Source organism: Hesperophylax consimilis, chromosome 8 (assembly GCF_061612785.1).
Source record: "Hesperophylax consimilis isolate HC1 chromosome 8, BYU_Hcon_1.0, whole genome shotgun sequence".
NCBI lineage: Eukaryota > Metazoa > Arthropoda > Insecta > Trichoptera > Limnephilidae > Hesperophylax > Hesperophylax consimilis.
Window position 1 is genome coordinate 40,082,962 of NC_142843.1, and position 21,224 is coordinate 40,104,185.

General features: G+C 34.3%; 1 protein-coding gene across 5 annotated transcripts in view; it reads right to left on the minus strand.

Moving 5' to 3' along the window:
- Nucleotides 1–21,224, minus strand: part of nmo (serine/threonine-protein kinase nemo) — a 161,792-nt gene that overhangs the window by 129,959 nt on the left and 10,609 nt on the right. The window lies entirely within an intron of this gene.

The window sequence follows — 21,224 nt, forward strand, 5'->3', positions numbered from 1 at the left end:
GATCACCGCATCACTCCTCACAGACCTAAATGCTTATGAACTATTGTCATTTATTTATTTACTTACTAACGGACATCGTCCAAATTACAAAATAATAACACGAATACAGTAAAATGAAAAATACAGGAGTAGACAAAGGTACATGAAAGCAAAGACATAAGGCAGATATAATATAAGAAAATAAAGTGACAAGTCGAATGAAGCCAAGAATACGCCGTGGGTCAGGACCACGGGAAACTTATAATATTCCGTCACTTGTTTAGCGACTGGCAAAAATCATTCAGACTTATCCCAAAAAAGTTAAGGTTTTGACTTGAGTTGACCAGTCTACACATTCTGGACAATGGTGAATAATATCCATAATTTGTCGAATGATGGTTGAGGAAGAGCAGTTCGTTATTTCTGAGTCTTTGCGAGGGGATATTGAAGGGAATGTGTTGCAGTAGAGTAGGTGAATCAATAATATCATTTATAATTTTGAAGAAGCAAATGAGGTCATTTCTTTCCCGACGGACTTCCAAAGGAGAGAGGTTTAGAGTTAGTTCAATTTCATCATGAGTATTTGCCTTTTTCTAATCCTAGCCTCCTAGCAATCCCTCTTAAGAACCGATATTAACTATTAAATAACCGGTCATTGTTATGAATACGACCTTCTAGTGTCTAAAATATAATATTTATACTATAGAAACAAATAGTACATGCGTTGGTTACAGTGATTACAAATTACAGATATTAAATATTTCCAGGTAGGTAGGAAGGTACCTATGATATGTTTCCCTGTAAGGTCTTATATGTGATAATTACCATGTGACGTGTGTAGTATATAGGTGTGTGTATGTCCGTGTATATGTATACGCATAACAGTTTATATCATTGACATGATGCTACTTTTGAATTTATGCAGTGAATCCGAAAAAAATGTCGATGTTAGATTTTAGACAAATATTATTGAATATATGAAGAACACGGTAACTAAAGGGGGAATTAGATGCTGCATACGTTTTGTAATTAAGCGCGGGGAAAAGGGGTGTATGTCTCAAAGGTATGTTAAAATTCATTAGGGATAATATTATAAACATTCACATTAAAGTGATATCCTCAGTCTACGTAGCCTACGTTGTGGATAAGAAATCCTTGGGCATGATTAATATTTGATGCCGCTTGAAATAAGTTTTCCCATATCATTTATATAAAGGTGAGGTTGGCCCGAGGCGACCTCTATACACATACCCAGTACAGTTCATACACTCCCCACTTCGTGTTTAAACTGAATTCGTGTGAAACCAACCTTATAATTTACATTGTATATTATATATTTTTCAACTCTTAATTCATTTTATTACAAGTACATAATACCACTATATTTCTTATTATTGGTGGGTAATATATAATAAAATTGTTTATCGATAAAGCAGATTGTCTCTAAGTTCTGTAGACAACATGTATTACTTAGATTACACGTGTTAGCTAAGTAAATTTGTTGTTATAAATACTATATTATTATGTTATAAATAATGCTTCTCGTACTCAGATAGAGGTGTATATATTGTTTACATGTGTGAGGAATAAAATACATGTATGTAAGTATATGTATATTGTGTATATGTATATGCATATAAATATGCATGTTTGCAAAAATGCAAAATGGGTATTTTCCATTTTGCATTTTAAATGCTTTTCTCGATGCATTTTCCATTTTAAATGCATTCTTCCTACTATCTCCACTCATCTTTTTTTCATAAGCCCCAAATATCAGTCGGTCCTCAACCTCGCTATGAGATAATTTACATTTGTCAAGTTGCTCCCTGGTAGGAGCCCTGGCAATTGAGTGATACCATTACAAAAAATACTGATTCAAATACTGAACATGGGGCCATGACGCTGTAATATTAAATGTTAGATAGCAGTTTCTATGTTTTTACGTTGTCAATATTAGTCCCGCGTAATTTTTTTGTGGTTTCATAATCTGTAGTCGTGGTGTTTTTGGATTTACCATCATGTAATATGTTTGTTCTACATTGATGTCCATTATTAAATGACAAAATTGTTTAAAAATAATATAATTATTTTAATTGTTTAACCTGAGAAACCATTTTGCATTTTCAATGCATTTTGAAAATAGGTATTTTGCATTTTGCATTTGAAATGCTTTTCTAAAAACCATTTTGCATTTTCAAATGGAAAAGTTTTGACCCATTTCCATTTTGCATTTCAAATGGTTTTGGGTACCCATTTTGCACATCTCTGCATGTATGTATACTTGCGTGTGCATGTGTGTGTATGTATACTTGCGTGTGCATGTGTGTGTATGTATGTACATATGTGTACTACTTTATATATTTGTGTTTATTTTATAGAAAACTTTGTGAGTTATTGAAAACATTTTTTACCAATTTTCATTTTTTTTTATAATTCTACCAAAATATGTTTACACTAGACTTAAATTCAAACTAACCATTCTTCTATTGGGCACCATGAAACAGGCAGCTGCCTAGTATGGTGCTCTAATGTATCTTCTCTTTGTTTTTGCAGAAATAAATATTTGTTTTTGCAGAAAAGGCGAATTTCATGACTTTTTCAAATTTTATGGTTTATTTATTTTAAGTTTTGAGTTGTGATATAAAGTGATAAAATCATTCCTAATGTAGATTTTAAGCTTTTATAGGTAGATATTATTACGTAGAGAAGATCTGAAAGGTATGTAAAGACGATGTTTCCGTAATTTATTTATTTTTATTTATTTAACGCCCAGAGGGCTTTTACATGGTTGGTAGTAAAATTTTAATTTGACAAATACTTTCAAACATAAAAAATAAGAATAAAATTACATTTGATAAAAGCTATGCAACAAGTCATACAAATACAAGAAACAAAAACAGAAAATTACAGCTATTTGTTGGTTTACATGATGTGTTTAGGAGTATTGTTGAAATAAATGTTTTAAATGATCCACAAAACTTGCCAAGTTGGTATTGAATATGTCAACATCACCCAAGTAATGATTTCCCATGGTGTGAAGTCGTTGTATCGGAGAGTGGGCAATGTAGTTACGCTTATGTGTGCTGCTGTAGAATATTGTATTTTTTCGTGTTGTTACTGTGGGTGTATGTATGTTTATAAGTTGCAGGAGTTCACAACAGTCGAATTTAGAGTTAAGTATTTTGAATAAGAACGTTAAATCGTTTATTTTACGTAATGAACAATATCACGGTTTTATTTTTATGTGAAACCGCACAAGAGTCTCAACTGCTCCCAACCGTCTGAAGCCAGTGTGACTATGGCATCCCTATTGGGGTATGTTGTGAGACTGAAGGGATTAGGGATGGGAAGGAGACGGGGGAGAGGAAGGTGTGAAGAGAGGCCGTCAGAACGTTTTAGAACCGTTTGGACATAAACCAGAGACAAAAACCGGGAGCCAAGTATGAATTATGGGAAAGGAACGGAACGAACCAACCGCTAATGGCACGAAACGCCGCTTTCCCGTAATTCGTAAGTTCGGCTCGTGGTTTTTTTCTCATGTCTATACGCAGCCTTACCCAATAAAATAAAGTCACTCTGATAGAAGAGCACGTGAGAATATGAACGAAGCAAAAGTGTGTGCCAAAACAGAGTTATACGACATTACATCCTCTCTGCCTGCTGGGAAATGGCGTGAATGTCAGTGATTTTTCAGAAGAATTGAAACAAAAATATTTTTAGTTGATATTTATGTAAATACTAGATGCTTACCGTCTTACTAATTAGATTGTTACAAGTCTGTTTAACGTTGGTGTGGGAAAGCTGGCATTTAGCCTGGTTTAAGACCGTTTTAACCAAACAAACGCCATGGTAATAAGTCAAATTTTTCACTGTTCCGACCTTACGCATCGCGTAATATTTACACCACGTTTTTTAGTACTGATAATATGCAACCAATTTTGAAAGAAATTAATTGGAGAAAAAAGAATACTCTTAAACACATTTGATTAGAGATGTACCTACTTTGTTATTTTGATTTCCCAAACTCCCCGTTAGCTAGCTTCATTATCTCGGCGATACGTATCATTCTTTTGATTGCGAATGGCGGCGGCCACTTTTATTGTTTACACTTTCAAACAAGCAATAATTATTTATTTAGCGGAAAGGGGTCACACGGATACGGACAATGAGAACCCGCTTATAGCGTGGCCTACCAAATTATATACATATATATATACCAACTACATAAACATATTTGGGGCACATTTGAGTGGCTGTCAGTGTCACCCAAATTTCATGCGATGATTATTTATGTAAAGCATTTTTCTTTAGAGTGATTTAATAGGGTGGCCAACCAGAAAAAAAAACACCGTAAATTGTTACGAACCGTAAGTTGTTAAGGAACATAATTGAATCGAAATTAGCAAAGTTACAAGGAAATTCATATTTTAAATAATGTTCTCCCATTTTTTAATAATAATCAGTTAGGCACTTTTAATGATTGCGATTTCGAAAGAACCCGTGTTGGTTTTCTTCGGAAGATTTACGTCAATTAATTTGAAATGAATAATTTTTTTTCTCATTAATGACCATTTAATCCAATTTAGCAACATATTTTAATGTATAAAGTTAACTCAAATGAAATATTGACGCAACGCGTATGGTGAAAACTGCCCTGGGTGAACTAGAATTTGGGAACTTATTATATATTTTAATAATGTTATCGACGATGACGTGTAAAAACACAGTTATCACAATATAATTCAATAAATTACAGGAGCATAAATAAAATACAATTTATTGTAGTTTTACGATCTGTGGAATCTTGAACGATAAACGAGAACCTCAATTTCCGTGCGGTTTTGATTGATTTATGGACACACCTCTGTAAAGAGAAGTACCTATTACAACTACTAGGTACCTACCTATGTGCTGAGAATCTTTATGACTCAAACATAATAACAAATATTTTAGTAAAAGTACCAACTTTGTTTTCTTTGTAGTAACATTGCATAATATTACATATTTCAGTGCGTCACGCAAAACACAAGATGCATCTAATAAATAAAACAAAATTGAAATTGATCCACCTTTGTTTCTTAGTAGTTTCGTCTGCAGGAACTGCTTCAGTTCCTACACGTCCAACCGAAATCAAGATCGGTATTGATTCACAAGATACGGAGATCGGGTATCTGCATCAATTGGAATGTGTCCTGTATTGTGGTTAGGAATGCGGATGATCACAGATCGTCTCCTCGCGTTGGCCGCGTTCTTTGGTCGCCGTCGTCAATAACCCTCTTCTTGGCACCGATAGAATTAAGCATCACAAAAAATATTTTTTTACATATTTGAAGTCTGTTAGGCTTCAGATTCACAAAAACAAATGAAAAATATTTTTATTGTTTTTCATATAGTTTATTTGGAGTTGTATCCTATAGGATACATTGCCAGGTTGTTACAAATCAAAATTTAAAAAAAATTACTATGGAAAATAAAAAATTATGTCTTAAAAGCTAATTAAAACTATTATTTTGTGTGATATGATAGGAAGCAATTTCTCTTATCAGTAAAACAAAGCCTTAGGCCACATTTTATGCAAAATACAGACGTTTGTCCAGAATTGCATAGTCGGCATCTTCCTTTTTCTTTATGTTCCGGAAAATGTCAAGTTATCAAATCGGACTTCATCATCCGGCCTGGCTTTTACCGGATTCTTTATTTTGTTTGGTGGCGTTGTGATGTTTCCGATAGGACGGCTACGTATTTTGTTTTTGTAAAGCAGACCATTTGCAATTTTTAGACGAAAATCCTTCAAACATATTGTTTTTTTGCTTCCTTCTTTTTGTAGGGCCACTTCACGCCGGTAAAGTAGCCATGCGTTGTTGATAGATATATCGAGTAATTGAGAAAATATCGCCATATACCAACGATGTGTGCGAAAAGTGCATCGGTACAAAGCTATCAGCATATCGGCTAAGTCGACACCACCCATATGGGCATTGTACTGCTTTATTATTTCGGGGCAGGTGACGTCAATTTTTTTTTGTCCTGTTTGCTATATCTTTGTATTGTAGATAATGGGTGTGAGTCTACAAATGAACTTCCAATAATGACAGCACGATTGTCAAACCAAGTGACTGCAGCCAATTTTTTCTTCTCATCCGTCATTTGATGAAAAGCTCCTCTTCCAAGTCTCTTGAGTTGTTCAGGTTTAAGTTTACATCCTCGTAATCGATTTCGCCGCATGGTGCCCAGACCTAAAATTCCGTACTCATGACGAAGATGATGCAGAAGTTCAAAAGAGGTAAAAAAATTGTCAAAATATATAACAGAGCATGCCGCCTTGGGAATAGACTTACTGAGAGTCAGAACGACTTTTGCCCCCATTCCAAGATTTTCTTCGTAGTTTGAAAATTCACAACCACAAAATGTTGCCTCTCCACCGTATATCAAGAAGTCACATACTATGCCCGAAACCCCCGATCGGACAAACATTTTAAAGCCCCATTTTTTAGGTTTGCTGTTTATATATTGTCGCCGGGAACCTGCTCTTGTTCCTTTGTATGGTATCATCATTTCGTCGACAGAATTTTTTATCTCTTTTTCAATTTTTAAACAATTCTGCTTTACCAGTTCAAAAAGAGGCCTTATTTTAAAATAAACATCCCCATCAACATCCTCATTGTTAACAAAATGAAGATATCTTCTGATGGACTGGTATCTTTTGAGTGGTATGATACTTGCCACTTGCTCAATTTGCATTTTTTCAGACCAATAATCAGTGTATGCTGGTAGTTTTATTAGGCCCATTAAAATTTCAATGGCCAGAAAGTCACATATCTCACTGTAGGAAGTATCAATGCATTTACTTGATGATTGTGTGGAATACAAATTGGTGTTACAAACTATCATATTGAATGCTTCTTCTGAAAACAACATTTTGAAGTACTCTAAGGGCGATTTTATCTTCTCTGGAGTTGTAAAATGATTGTCACATATGTCTACTTTTGACATAAAATCTTTCTCTTTTCAATCAAAGTTCATTTTTTTCTTACGATTAACATGTTGACGTGTCCGTAGTTCAGCGCTTGAGGTGTTTGCGGAAAGGTCAGCAACATGAGCCATTGGTTCATTATCTTCCTCCAATGCATCATGAACAATTCCAAAGTTTGATGAGCGCACTGCAGATGAATCATCTTGTAGTTCATCATCTTCGTCACTTTCAATATCAGAATCTGCTCCCGATATTGGTATTATAGTCAGCATTTCTTCAATTTCGCGAGGCTATGGAAAAATGAAAAAATCATAATATATAGATTTCAAAGGGGTTTACTACATAATACAATCAACAACAAATACTTAACATTGTACATAAGACAATATAAACTCTTAATAACTTGGCATTGTATCTCAGGGGATACACATTCAATCAAATGTAATTCAGTGCAGACTTGGCGGTGTATATCATAGGATACACACCATTTTGGAATGCAATATAAACAAGATTTGTCACATATGTTACTCAGTATATATTTTTTATTATTCACTGAACCCTTATAAACACGAATTCATTCCTAAAATAACTAAATATCTAATAATGCAAGTAATAAATAAAGATAACTTACAGACAAATTAGTTGTGCGTCTTCTGTTGGCAGCCATCTTGCAGCGGTATGAGTTTGAACTGTCACTGTTCGTCTTAATTAAACAATAGATGGCTCTAGTGGCACTAATTATCAAGTTGAGAACATGTTAAAGCAGATTTAATTAAAATCTGTTTTACCTATGTACTAGTTTAAGTGGGAAAAAATTATGAAAACTATGTATACTATAGGATACATTGCCAAGAAGAGGGATAAACATTCATATTCTACAGGCGCATACGGTTTTTACCCTTTAACTTTCCTTCTCAGTATTCAGTGTATTACAGCCTACAATATAAACGGAGTTATTTAATCATAGTTTGAATGAGAATTCAAACACGCATAAATTCTTAATTTTTTTTCCTGATTTGGCCCTTTCATGGCATTAAAATATTGAAAAACTAACCATCACATTGTTTCACCGCAGGGGTAGGCAGAGAGGACGGAACGCCAAGCAACTCGGTCTTGGCACACATTCCTTGCCTTATTCACATTCCATCGTCTTATATACATATAGTCATCTATTATTCTGACTATTGACATGGCCTCACTTAAGTATCTGATTCACTTGATTGTGCCATGACTTCATCGGGCGTCCCCGACTTCTGCTACATATATATATTATATTCTCCTTACACTCCTTTCTTCGTTCATTCGCTCTACATGCCCAATCATATAAGCGTCCTTTTCTTAATCTTACTTATTACGCTTACATCAGCCTTGCGTACCTCTACATTTCTCACACGACCACACATGGTTTTACCACACACGCCTCAGGGATCTCATTTCTACAGGATGCAGTCTACTTTCATCCTTTCTTTGCCACTTCCATGCCTCACTTCCGTACATCAGGGTGGGTACCAGACCTCCATTTTGTACTGCTAACTTCGCTTCTTTAGACATTTTTTTAACGCGAACTGCGTTCAAAGGAGTTACCTGCAATTACCCGTCTGTTCTTCATTACCTCTGTCATCCTTCCAATCTCTCGTAAACATACTATCTATGTTATAAAAGGTTATTGCCGAGACTGGGATTTGAACCTCAAAAATATCTGATAAACGGACAATTCTTCTGCATTACATATGCATGATCTGGGCAGCAAGTTTGGGAATACTAAAGATATATTTATCGACCCCATTTATAGAATTAAGCGATAATTATACCAGCACTTTGTTGAAATTAAAGTAGTGTGGGTAATTTAGTTTCAGTGATTTGTCTTATATGTAGTATTGTTCTAGTTTCTGTATTATTTGATGTTACTGTTACATGTTTTACTAGTATTGTTTCATATTCAGTTTATCGGTTTATCGTTACATCATGCTTTAAAAATATTGTGTATAATTTTCGATAGCTCACTAGATATATTCTGTTCTTAAAATTCATGTAAAAGCCCGACTGGGCGTAAAAACAAATAAAAATAAATTTCCCAACCATTTTTTTAAAAATCAATCGTAAATTACCAACAAACGATTATTCATTTTGTTTGGATTCCATCAGAGAGTGCAAGACGCTAATTTGCATTCGAAATGTGCCTATATGGCTTGCATGAAAAATTGTACTAACGTTCAAACAGGAAATGGTTGCAAACTAAATGTTAGATAGTCGTGTGTTATACCATAGCATCTCTATGTTTAAGTCCATTGTCATGAAAAATTTACGTACGTAATAGAAAAATACAAAAATAAAGCAAAATTATTAGAAAAAAAATATCAGCGAATATAATATAAATAGCGAATACCGTCGAAATGTCTTCTAAGCGAAAAAAAAGTGGGTGTGTCAAGCCTACGCAAGACAGAAGTGAAACTTCTAGTATTCCTCTCTCTCTATTTTCATTTCATCATCTCTATTTTCTCTCTTAGGTTAGTTTGAAAATTAGAGGTTAAATAATTCAACGACGAAGCATGGATTTGCTTTTTCTAATATTTTCTTATAGATGAATGACGTTCGATTAATGTATAGTTCCAAAAATTTTCAATTTATTCACAAGTATACAATATTACATAAATAACAATATTACAATTAAAAATTACAAAGAAATTACAATGACAATTTACCAATCATGTGCCATTTTCATTGTCAATTTCATGAATATCATTTCCTAATGTCGTGATAATTGGGTTATGGTAACTAAAGTGCGAGATATATACATGAGCACTTAAATCCTTAATGAATCGTGCAAAAACTGCATCGATTGTTGTCCCGTGTCGGGAGAGAACGTTCGTGAGCGGCTCCCCCACCTCAACAAGCGCATATGGTGAGAGAGGGACAGTGAACGGTGAGCGGTGGTGGGGGTACCCGCATTTTCGTGTCGATCCTGACTCGGTTTTACTCCGTCCCAGAAAATTCATTACGCGCCTAAAGAAGTTTCACTTCAAAAACGAGAACAAAGGGTAATAATAAATTGGTTTTGTCATGGAATTAAGCAGGACAAACAAGAAGATTGCGCTGAAAGTAAAGTTGCCACTTGAAAAGAATGTCGGCCGTTCTTTGATGCTGCAAATGATAATTTGAATATTATATCATTTGTTGGTTGAAACGGAAGAAACTTACGCAACTTCCGAGATGTGAGCGGAGTGCTGACAATAAACTGTGCTTACCTGGAAAGAAAGAAAAAATAAGGTTAAAAACATGAAAATGGATCATGTTGTCAGCTTAATTAACTACTGCAAATAAATGTGTTGAAATATGTTTGTACCAGACGTATGACAATATACAGGGTGAATCGGCACGTACCCGACAAACTTTAACCAGCTTTTCCTTAGCACATTTGCAGTAAAAAATGTTATGGGCACTTTGCTGTCCGGTAACATTTTTTTTTCAATTAAAAACAAAAAATTTAAAAATATCCACACTCCGTCACTGTCATTGGCATTGTTTCTCGTGTTCAACAGCTGTTATTAGAAAGTGTGTCAAAAAGCGTCTTCGCTCTTTCATACACACTAAATAATAATAGTTAAAAATGAGACGAATGGTGCCATGCCATTTCGTTGTGATTGTAAAAGCGCGCCAATGTAGGTACGTACGTATATTATTCAACGAAACTCGAATAAAATATTGCCAGATGGGTTTTCAAACTGTGACAAAGGATAAAACAGTGGTGACATGTGGTGAAAATATGAATGATAATTTTTTTAATAAAAAAAAATGTTACCGGACAGCAAAGTGCCCATAACATTTTTTACTCCAAATGTGCTAAGGAATAGCTGGTTAAAGTTTGTCGGGTACGTGCCGATACACCCTGTATTTTTACACCTACTATTATTTAGGAATTGTGAATATGGAATATTGAATGTGCGAACAAACTCCTTTTCTCCGATGGCAAATCAGAAAGGAAAAGTTAGTGATTGTGATTATTTCTGAAAAAATATCCATTGGTCGCAATAGTTCATATTTCAATTTGGGAAGCGGGTGTGGGTACCAACACCCCTGCCATGGGTCACCCTAAGTGGTTCGCTACTTTTGAAAACTTAGCAGGGGTGCCCGGGTTCATGAGGTGAGGTTTGTCTAGGTCTTTAGGCCGATGCGTTTGCCCACCTACTGCGTGACGAGTCGGATCGGGAGAGACTGGTTGAGGGAGACCGTTAGACCTCTCCAGCCGGACTCACTCTCGACCTTGTGCCGCAGTGGGAGGGATGGATTCATACGTGCGTCACCCCTGGACAGATTCCTACCCACCCCTCATACATTTTCCTTCCTGGAACTTTCTCTCCTTCCTTTCCCTGTAAACACCCTCCACACAGCATACCCAATGATGACATAGGCCCTAAGAGATTTTTTTCCTGTGTGGAGCTAATACGTTCATATTAACCTATCTCAAAAACATTATTCAAATTGAAAGTATCTGTATGCTTCAGCTTCAAGGTGAAGTCATCAAAATACTTACTTTCTTTCGTATCGCGATGTTAAATATAATAATAATTCCTACATTTATCTGATTGGTTTGAAAATTAATGTAATGATCTAAAAAAGATATACAGGGTGTATCGGCACGTACTCGAAAAACTTTAACCTGCTATTCCTTAGCACATTTGGAGTAAAAAATGTTATGGGCACTTTGCTGTCAGGTAACATTTTTTTTAATAAAACATTTACTATTCATATTTTCACCACATGTCACCAATGTTTTATCCTTTGTCAAAGTTTGAAAACCCATCTGGCAATATTTTTTTCGAGTTTCGTTGAATAATGTACGTACGTACCTACGTTGGCGCTCTTTTACAATCACAACGAAATGGCACGGCACCATTCGTCTCATTTTTAACTATTATTATTTAGTGTGTACGAAAGAGCGAGGACACTTTTTGACACACTAGCTAATAACAGCTGTTGTACACGAGAAACAATTCAAATGACAGTGACGGAGTGTGGATTTTTTATTTATTTTTTGTTTTTAATGGAAAAAAATGTTACCGGACAGCAAAGCGCCCATAACATTTTTTACTCCAAATGTGCTGAGGAATAGCTGGTTAAAGTTTGTCGGGTACTTGCCGATACACCCTGTATAGGTACATTTTACGTAAGTAAGAGAGTATCTGATAATTCAAAATCAACATCGAATATAATAATAATATTGGTAGGAACTAATTGTAATTTTGAGCGAACAGTAATGGATAATTACGTTGTCGTTCTTGTCGTACCTCCAGCGGGTCATTAGTAGGTCACGTGAAATCTGAACATAAACAGGTGCCGGTGGGTGAAATCAATTATTTAATACAAATTAGTTAGTCGCGTGAAAAATGTCGTCTCCTGCCCACTGTCCCATGTTGTTCCGCGGTTACCGAAAAGTTATTATTTTAATATATTATTTTCAAGCAACAAATATTAGCCTGAAACACCTATAAAAATTCAGAAAACCTTACATACTAAACTTATTAAACACTAGTTTATAATTAAAATTATTTTTCTTTTCATATGTAAAAATGTGAAAAATAATGTTGGGAATAAAATTTAAAGATATTACTCTGAATATGCATGTAAACAAATTTTATTTCATATAATAATACGTAGAGTCAATAAATATTTATTGTAAAATTAATAAAACAGCTCAACCTGCTGTTATTACATTAGTAAAGTTGGCAAATACCACAGTAGACTTTATACAGATCACCTGGGATGCGTGCTCCCTAAAACTAGAACCAAATTCGCTCAATGACAATTCTGTTTCATCGTTCCTAAAATATACTCGTATAATGCTTTAAACACCGATACAAAGTCAATTAATTTAATATTTCTTTTTACTATCCGTGTTCAACATTGACTATTTGAAAGGGGACAAGCCTTCTTTAAATAATACATGAGGTTACTAACACTGTTTTAAAAAAAGTTTTAATTCTATCATTTATTTCGTTTTATCTTTATTTCTAATATGGTTTCTATAATAATATGCGTTTTAATTTTTTTTTTCCATAACAATTTCCTTTTCCGTCATGTTTTATTATTGTTACTCTTACATAAATCATGTACGACTACCATAATACGGGCATGAGCCTAGTATGGTAGTTGAGAAAGTCATCAAAATTGTAATTTTTATATTTATAAAATAAAAAAAGTATAATATTGGTTATGCTTCTAAAGAACATAAACTTTGTAAGTTTTGTAATGCTGTTTACATGGGAGTCCCACCTCAAACCGATTTGGATATTTTTTTCAAAACGTTCCTATTAGTTTAATAATCGATATTTAGAAATGGATCTCGATTATGTCCATAAGAAGGTTACATGTTTTCTTCGACGATTACGATTCTCCACCAAACACCTATTCTAAATACGTGATAGTTTCTCTTAACATTCTCTCGTTATCTAATATCTCGATTTTGATACTAAACAATAGGAAGGTTAATAACTTCCTATCAATTAAATAATCGATTATTTAGAAAGGGATCTCGATTATGTCCGTAAGAAGGTATTACATGTTTTCTTCGACGATTACGATTCTCCACCAAACACCTATTCTAAATACGTGATAATTTCTCATAATATTCTCTTGTTATCTAACATCTCGATTTTGAAACTAAACATGGAATAGACAAAGAAAAGGTTAATAATTTCATGTTGAAGCCTCAGAAAATACTTACAAGTATGTAAATTGCTCAAGGTTGCATTTTATAGTGAGTAAATATGATTTAAATGAAGTATTTGCAACGAATTCATTATGCACGAAGTAGCGTGAAAAAAGGTTCCAGTGATAAAATAGAACACATTTGAAAAGTAATAAAGTGATAAAAAACTAATATAACCTAAACTTCGTGACTTAAATGTACCTAATTAAACATTTTCGGCTTTAATTTATATTATTTACCTAAAGTCTAAAGCAATATTATACCTTTGAAGAAGAAACTAAAAAATCCAAAACAAAATATGAAAAATAACAAGAACAAGAAAAATAAAACGGTAACGATCACACCTGGAATCTCAGTCTTACTGGGACAACGACTCGACCAACTCGACCACTGCACGAAGAAAAATTTTCGTGTTAAAAATTGCCAATTTTCTGATATGACGGAATGCGACACTATCAGTACATGTATGAACACGTGTTCCGCTGTCCAGATTAAACATTCGCTTTTAACTGATACTTCGTTAGGAATTCTGTCAATTCATTCGTTAAAGTCTAGCAGTCCCGTTTTTAACAGAAAAACGAATAATTTAACAAGATTATTAATAAATTAACAGTATTTTATATCAGTAAGTTTTCTCCGTGTGGGACCTAACTATTTTACTTTATTTTTTTCGATCTCATATTTCAAAATAAACAATATTATCTTCAAATAATTTTTCTCATATCTTTTTGAATATTTTTGTTACAAAGTTCTAAAATTTATTTGTAACCTAGTGTGTGTTTTTTCGTGTGTCTTGTTCTATGTTATGTTTCGTTTAGAGATGTATTGGTATTATCCTCTTCTTCAACAATATATTAAATTGATGTGTATTACCTTCAAAAGTTATTCCAATAAAATTTAATATTATATCATTTGTCATGTAGGTTTTGTTTCTAGAATAAGGTCAACATTCTCAGAAAAATCAATTTACATACAGCTGTGCCGGGTAAAATCAATATGGCGAATAACGGGGGCGACATTTTCAGCGGCTATAAATTCAACGAAGAGGCAAATAAATCTCTTAAAAATAAAACAAGAAATATAATTTGAACTAACAAAGTTGAACGTACCTACGCCGCGAGACAAATTAGTTGGCAAGGCGATGTTCTTTTACTTGGTGGGAATGCGTAGCTTTTAATTGGGAAAAATAGATAATTTCACTGGCTGATTTAATATCAGAGTATTTTCTTGAAATACAATCTTTATATTCTACCATTAATGAAAAAAATTACGCAAGAAATCGAAAGTGTTCTGTTTGTATCAGAGTTCGAAGAATATTTTTTTAAATTATATTTATTCAATAAAAAATTTACAATGTGTGATATACCTATATATATTTCACTAGTAATAAGATAAAAGATATTATGGTATGATTAATATTTATTATTTTTCAATGTTCTCCATTAATAAGCAATTGCTTGTGTGTATGGGATGAGGTATTTTTGTTATTTGTTTTTGGGGTATTATGCCGTGTTGCGCTAACTCCTTCTTTAGCCAACGTTTCGAAAAATCTTAAATCATATTTGGGATGAGGTATTATTTGTTTAGTTTCTTAGATTTTTATTTTATTATTTAAATTTTTGTTTTTGTTTTTCTTTTATTTATTTAGGTTTTTTTTATTTAGTTTAGGTTTTCAGTATATTTTTTTAATTGTGTTTTGAATTCTTTGAAACTATCACTTAGGACGAGTTGTTTCGGAGAACTTGAACAATTCTTCAAATTTCAATGTTAATTTCAATGTTAATTCTGTGAAAGATATTTTAAAGTTCTGTTTTTATTTCAGTTCTGTTAAGCCACTAGCCTATAATGATATAATAACAGAATTTGATTAGGATTTTCACAGAACCCGAAAATGAACGTTGAAATTTGATGAATTGTTCAAATTCTCCGAAACAACCCGTCCTTAGTGATCTTATATTTTTTCTGGCAATTTATTGAAGAAATTTGTTCCTAAGTATTTGTAGTTTTGCTGACCCAAAGTTTTTTTACAAATTGGAATTGGTAACATGTATTTTTGCCTGAGATTTGCTGTGTTTTTGAAAGGTACGGTTTTGTTTAGGATATCATATTATTATTATATATTATTGATATCATATATTACCTATATATCTAATTGTACTCTTCAGAGTTTGAAAGATATATTACCTGTATATCGGATATTTAATGTATTGTTTGTATCAGAGTTCGAAGGATATATCACCTATATATCTGATATTTATTGTACTGTTTGTATCAGAGTTCAAAGGATATATTACCTATGTATTTGATATTTATTGCCGATATTATAATTTACCACTAAGTCGTATGTGTACAAAAATAATTTATTTAATTGTCTTTCTTTTTGCGGGATATTTCCACGTTTTTCCGTGTTTAACTTTATACTGCACGGAGAAAAATGAGTATTGCAAATTTACTAAACATCTCTGCAAATTATTGGTAACTCGGTTAAAACCGGATTGCAGGCAATTTCCAAATAAACTATTAGTAAATTCCTAATATATCGGAACACGTGTTCATGCTCCTGCATTTGCCTTGAAAATATTAGCATTTTTAAGAAGACGTGTTTCGATGTATTTTACTAAAATTTTATCAGGAAACCTATCAATTCATTCGTTAAGGGCTTTCAATCCCGTTTTTAACCGGATTATGAATAATGTGAAGAGATTTTTAGTACATTAGCAATACTCATTTTAGTCCTTGTGTGTTTCCCCAGGCAATGTCAAGTCGCGTTGCTGTATGTCTGGTAGCCGGTAGGTACTCACTTTCAAAATACATTGTCCTTGGTATGGTGGAAATGTTTGACCACTGATTACCACTTTTGGCCACTGGAAATAAAACAACTTCGTGTCATTAACCATTCCCGCTCATCCTTTTACATATTAAACCCTTTGACAGACCACGCTCTAAGCGCGCCTTATTCTTATAGCTTGGCCTATTTCAGCATATTGCTCGCCATACATTCCCATTGGTAGTGCATGACGAGCGATATGCTGAAATAGGCAAAGCCAAGATGCTTATAGAGCAATGTATTAGTTTTAAGTAAACTCTGAAGATGTGAGCATTGCTTACGTTGGGTAAAAAATAAATAAAAGTGGTTAAAATTAAGTGTGGATTTTAAGTTAATGGTTCCAAAAAAACGTTTCCTGTGTTTGAAGAAATGTACATTTAAAATGTATTTTAAGAGTTATTAAAATTGATAGAAAATAGTAATTAACTGATTTCACATTAGTGTCCCTCGCGTGTTAATTGAATAATCATTTAGTGAGTTGATATTACATTAGAATCAGTATCACGTTTAAAGGAACGTACCAACTCGGTCAATGATTTACGACCTAACTCAATTTTAACTGTCTAATTGTCCAATGATCGCTTTAATAAAGTTCCCATATTTATATGTAATACGTAATGTTTGTCTTTCTTTAAAAAAAAAATGTTTGGTCAAACAAAAGATCCATTTAAATGATTATTCATTTTAGTTTTTCATTTTATACTAATATGTTCATAAGTATCAAAACTATTTGAAAAATGCACATTACCTACATAACTTGAATAATTATTGTTACACCCCGATGAACAATAATATTACTTTTATCAAACCAAACGTTATCACACGACGAATTTTATTTATAAAGAAAAACAAGAAAAGATAAAGTGAACTTTGCTATAGCATACATGAATGCAATAAGCCGCGTCTTCCACATAAATCAACAACAAAATAATGACGATTGAACAAGGATAAGTGACATAATCGTGAAGTGATGAAAAAATTAGATTAGGTTTTTAGGCTAATTTTTTCGTCACTTTCGATGACTTTACAAAAGTGTTCTGATTGGTCGCTGTTCTTATTTGTCATGGATCCGAAAATTTCACATTTGCAAAAAGAAAACTTTGATAATACAGATTTGATTTCTTAAGAGACCTTGTGAAATTATTTGAGTGTTTTTGCTGTTTAAAGTTTAAGTAAGCCGCCAGAGCTGAAGACGTTTGCATTCTGTAAAATCGACAATAGATAAACTTGTAAAGATGTCTACCTGCATCGAAAAGAAAGAAACTGCACTAACCAAGGTAGATTATTTCAACAAGGGTTTCCTATACCTGCTGGATTCGGGTAGGAGCTTCCAACAACAAAGATCAGATAAGTCTCCAGCCTTTCAACCACGAATTGAGAACTTATAGATCCCTGCTTCTTTTACATGAAAATAATTATTTTTACATACATTTGTCGCACTTTGTTGCCGAGGCTGTTGGCAACCGTGGATAAATGGAGTAGGGAAAGGTAACACAAATAGGTCCCGCAAGGGCAGGTGGTCGCAGGTGCTGTGCAACAGGAACTCCCGCTACAGGGTGGGGTGAGAGAGGGATGGGGTTGTCGCAGATGGCCATTACACCGATTCATTCTCCCATCTCAAAAGTTGGGACAACATAATATATGAGTTTCTTGTTATCATAAAGATGAATAATAATTACTTTTCCTCCGTTTTAGGGACATACGTTGGTGAAAACCAAATAAAAATCTCGACAATAAAATAAGTATTTTTCAAGTTCATACAGATCACTCAATTCTCGTCACGGACACTAATCATGAATAAACATTTAATGTGATGAACCCCATGATGGATACTTATTTGGTTCACGGAGGAACGGGAAGTACCACAGCCTAAACAAGAGTGGGTATAAATATTAGATCATCCCCATGATCAACACCTCGTCCAGTACGGTTAATACGGCTAGTACTTAACTAGTACGGAATCACCCGAAGTGCTCTTTTAACCCCTCCGAAAATCGCCATGTAAGCACTTTAACTGTCTTTAACGAAATGACATTTTACGAAAACTTTTTGTTATTACCGCTTCACAATTAAAGCTCTATAAATGAAACATTTCTGAACGTAGCCGAATAGTAAAAACTGTTTTAGAAAAGTTACAAAATAAGCTTTCAAATTATTATATTACAAATAAATATTAGCATTTTTAAATATTAAAATTTAGAACGCAAACATTAAAAATAGGTTAAAAATGACTCACGTCATGTTTTTAGGTGAAAATGGTACTAAAATCACAGATTATGTAAACAAAAATATTTATTCTATTGTATATATGTGTAATAAACACTTTTATCACCTCATTTTTTTATCATTTCATATAAAAATATTTTATAAAAATTTAATATGTGAAGCGCGCGGCGCTACCGGCAGACATTTTGCGCGGGTAAAAATGTTGTGTCAATTATGCGACTGTCAGCAGATTCCTGTTTTGTATTTCCATAGACAACTTGGTAGTGATGTGTAGCTTGATCTATAATCGACCTTTTAGTTTTTGTTTGAGGGATGTAACTAAAATAATAACGGAGTAAGAACGATTTCTATGGAGAGACACGCGTTGACGTGTAAACACGCTTATTGTACTTGACTGCTATCGTTATTTTATCGTGTATATCTGCTTACGTTGCTGACCGGTTAACGATTTAACTTGCTCGGGCGGAGGAAGGACCTTTGCGGCCGAAGGTTTTCAGGTAAAATAAATAATTGCGGGGGAACACGCAGGGGACCCAAAACAAGTTCCTATTCAACGCGGACATAAACCTGTCGGGGACGGGAACCTTCCTACACCATACATATCTACACTATACTTATACACCACACAGAACTCATCCAAGGAGCCGACACCAAAATAATATGCTGTGCAGCGAGCTGGGTCTTTGTCAGTTCATGTTTTTTGCAAAATATTGCAAATTAATATACAGTTTCCTTATCTTTAGGTAACGGACTTCACTCTTCCATGACCGAGTTTGTATATGCTTTAATTATTTAAATATCCGCTTTTGGTAAATATGTACCGCAGGCAGATAAATGAGTTTAGTAGTCCACTTGCTAACTAAAAGCAAGCTACATTAAAAAAAGCTGGCCGATATTCCTCGGAAAATCAACTTCGCTTTGGAATCTATTTTATATCTACGGAATGACAAAACATTAATAAAAAATAAAAAAAATGTTTCTTTTGATCGGATGATTCCTATCCAATAAAATAAAACGACTAATCGCGAGTGTCATTATCTTGCAGTTGACACATTGGTTTCAGCGCGATACCGTTACCGATCGCCGCTTCTGGCGTTTATCGCTGTGGAGTTGGGTGTGGAAGGGGGGAGGCAGCAGCTGATTGTCCCTCTCCTCCCCCACCCCCACTGCCTCCCGCCGCGTATTATTCCGTCATTTGCACACACTCACGACTCACGTCAGCTGTCCGAGTTATCGCGTCATTACGGCGCGACGGGCGGGACTGCTAACTTGCTAACTTCACCGAATCAACCAACCAACCAACCTCGCCGGACTGATGACCCGCTTTGACCAATGACCAAGCTGACCACTGACCAAGGAATCGAATGTTTCTAGTTTCTATTGAGAGGAGACTATAATGGCCGGTAATTCATATAATATTAGAATACGCGTTGATGACAAGCGGCGTCTTCAAATGATAATGTCCAAGGCAACACCTTTGTAACGCCACTGACGATGAAGTGAATGACATATGAATAATCACACGACTAATAAACAGGCGCCGACAGTCGACACGACTCGGACACTACTTATTACGAATACAATCACAAAGCTTAGTAAAAAATAATTCGAGGACAGGTTCTCATTAGGCGTATTATGTGACATTTGACTGAGGTCCCAACTACTCGGAGGTACGAGCAAAGGAGTAGTAGGTTGGAAAGTACGTTTTGCCTATTCATAATATCAAGTCACTGAATGTACAGGATACAACCATGACGAGCAACTTTACGGTTCTGAATGGCAGTCAGTGTCAGTCTCTCACCAGGGAATTGTGAGAACATCTTTTCTCTGATAAGGCATATTGAAGAAAAAACGGGTTTTAACATTCTTAGAGACTTGTGATAAGATCTACAGTTCGTGGAAAGACTAACTCCGTGGAACCTTAATGCTGAGTTACCCTGCACGTGCCACTAAACCTTTCCACCATCCGAGTGGGCCAATACATGAGAAAATTATTCTAAGAAATGATTCTTACAATAGACGCATATAGAGAGGACTTACCCGGTCTATAAATATAAAATAAATTTGTACCTATCGTAAGAAATCGAAAAATATTATAATAACAGTTTTTTTCTTTCTTTTTTGTTACATATAAAACCGCACAAGAACCCCAACCGTCTGGAGTCAGTAAGATTATGGCATCCTTTAATGGGGTATGTTGTGAGGCTGAAGGCAGCGGGGAGGGGAATGAGATGGGGAAGAGGAAGATTGGGAAGTACCTGACTATTGAGATCTGGCCACCAAACACGGCTAAAGCCATTTCAAGCAACGTTTTGATTATGAATGGTGGTCTTACGCCAGGGCGATACTGAGAGTATCTTCCACAAGAGGAACATGCCGCAAATATACTTTATGTGTATTTTTTTAATGAGTGATTTGTTAAATAACAAATACCTACTCTTGACAGTTTAGCAGAATTCAAACAAACAAAAAAGGTCGTCTAAAAATATGTGAGCTTATTTATTGTAGTAGGT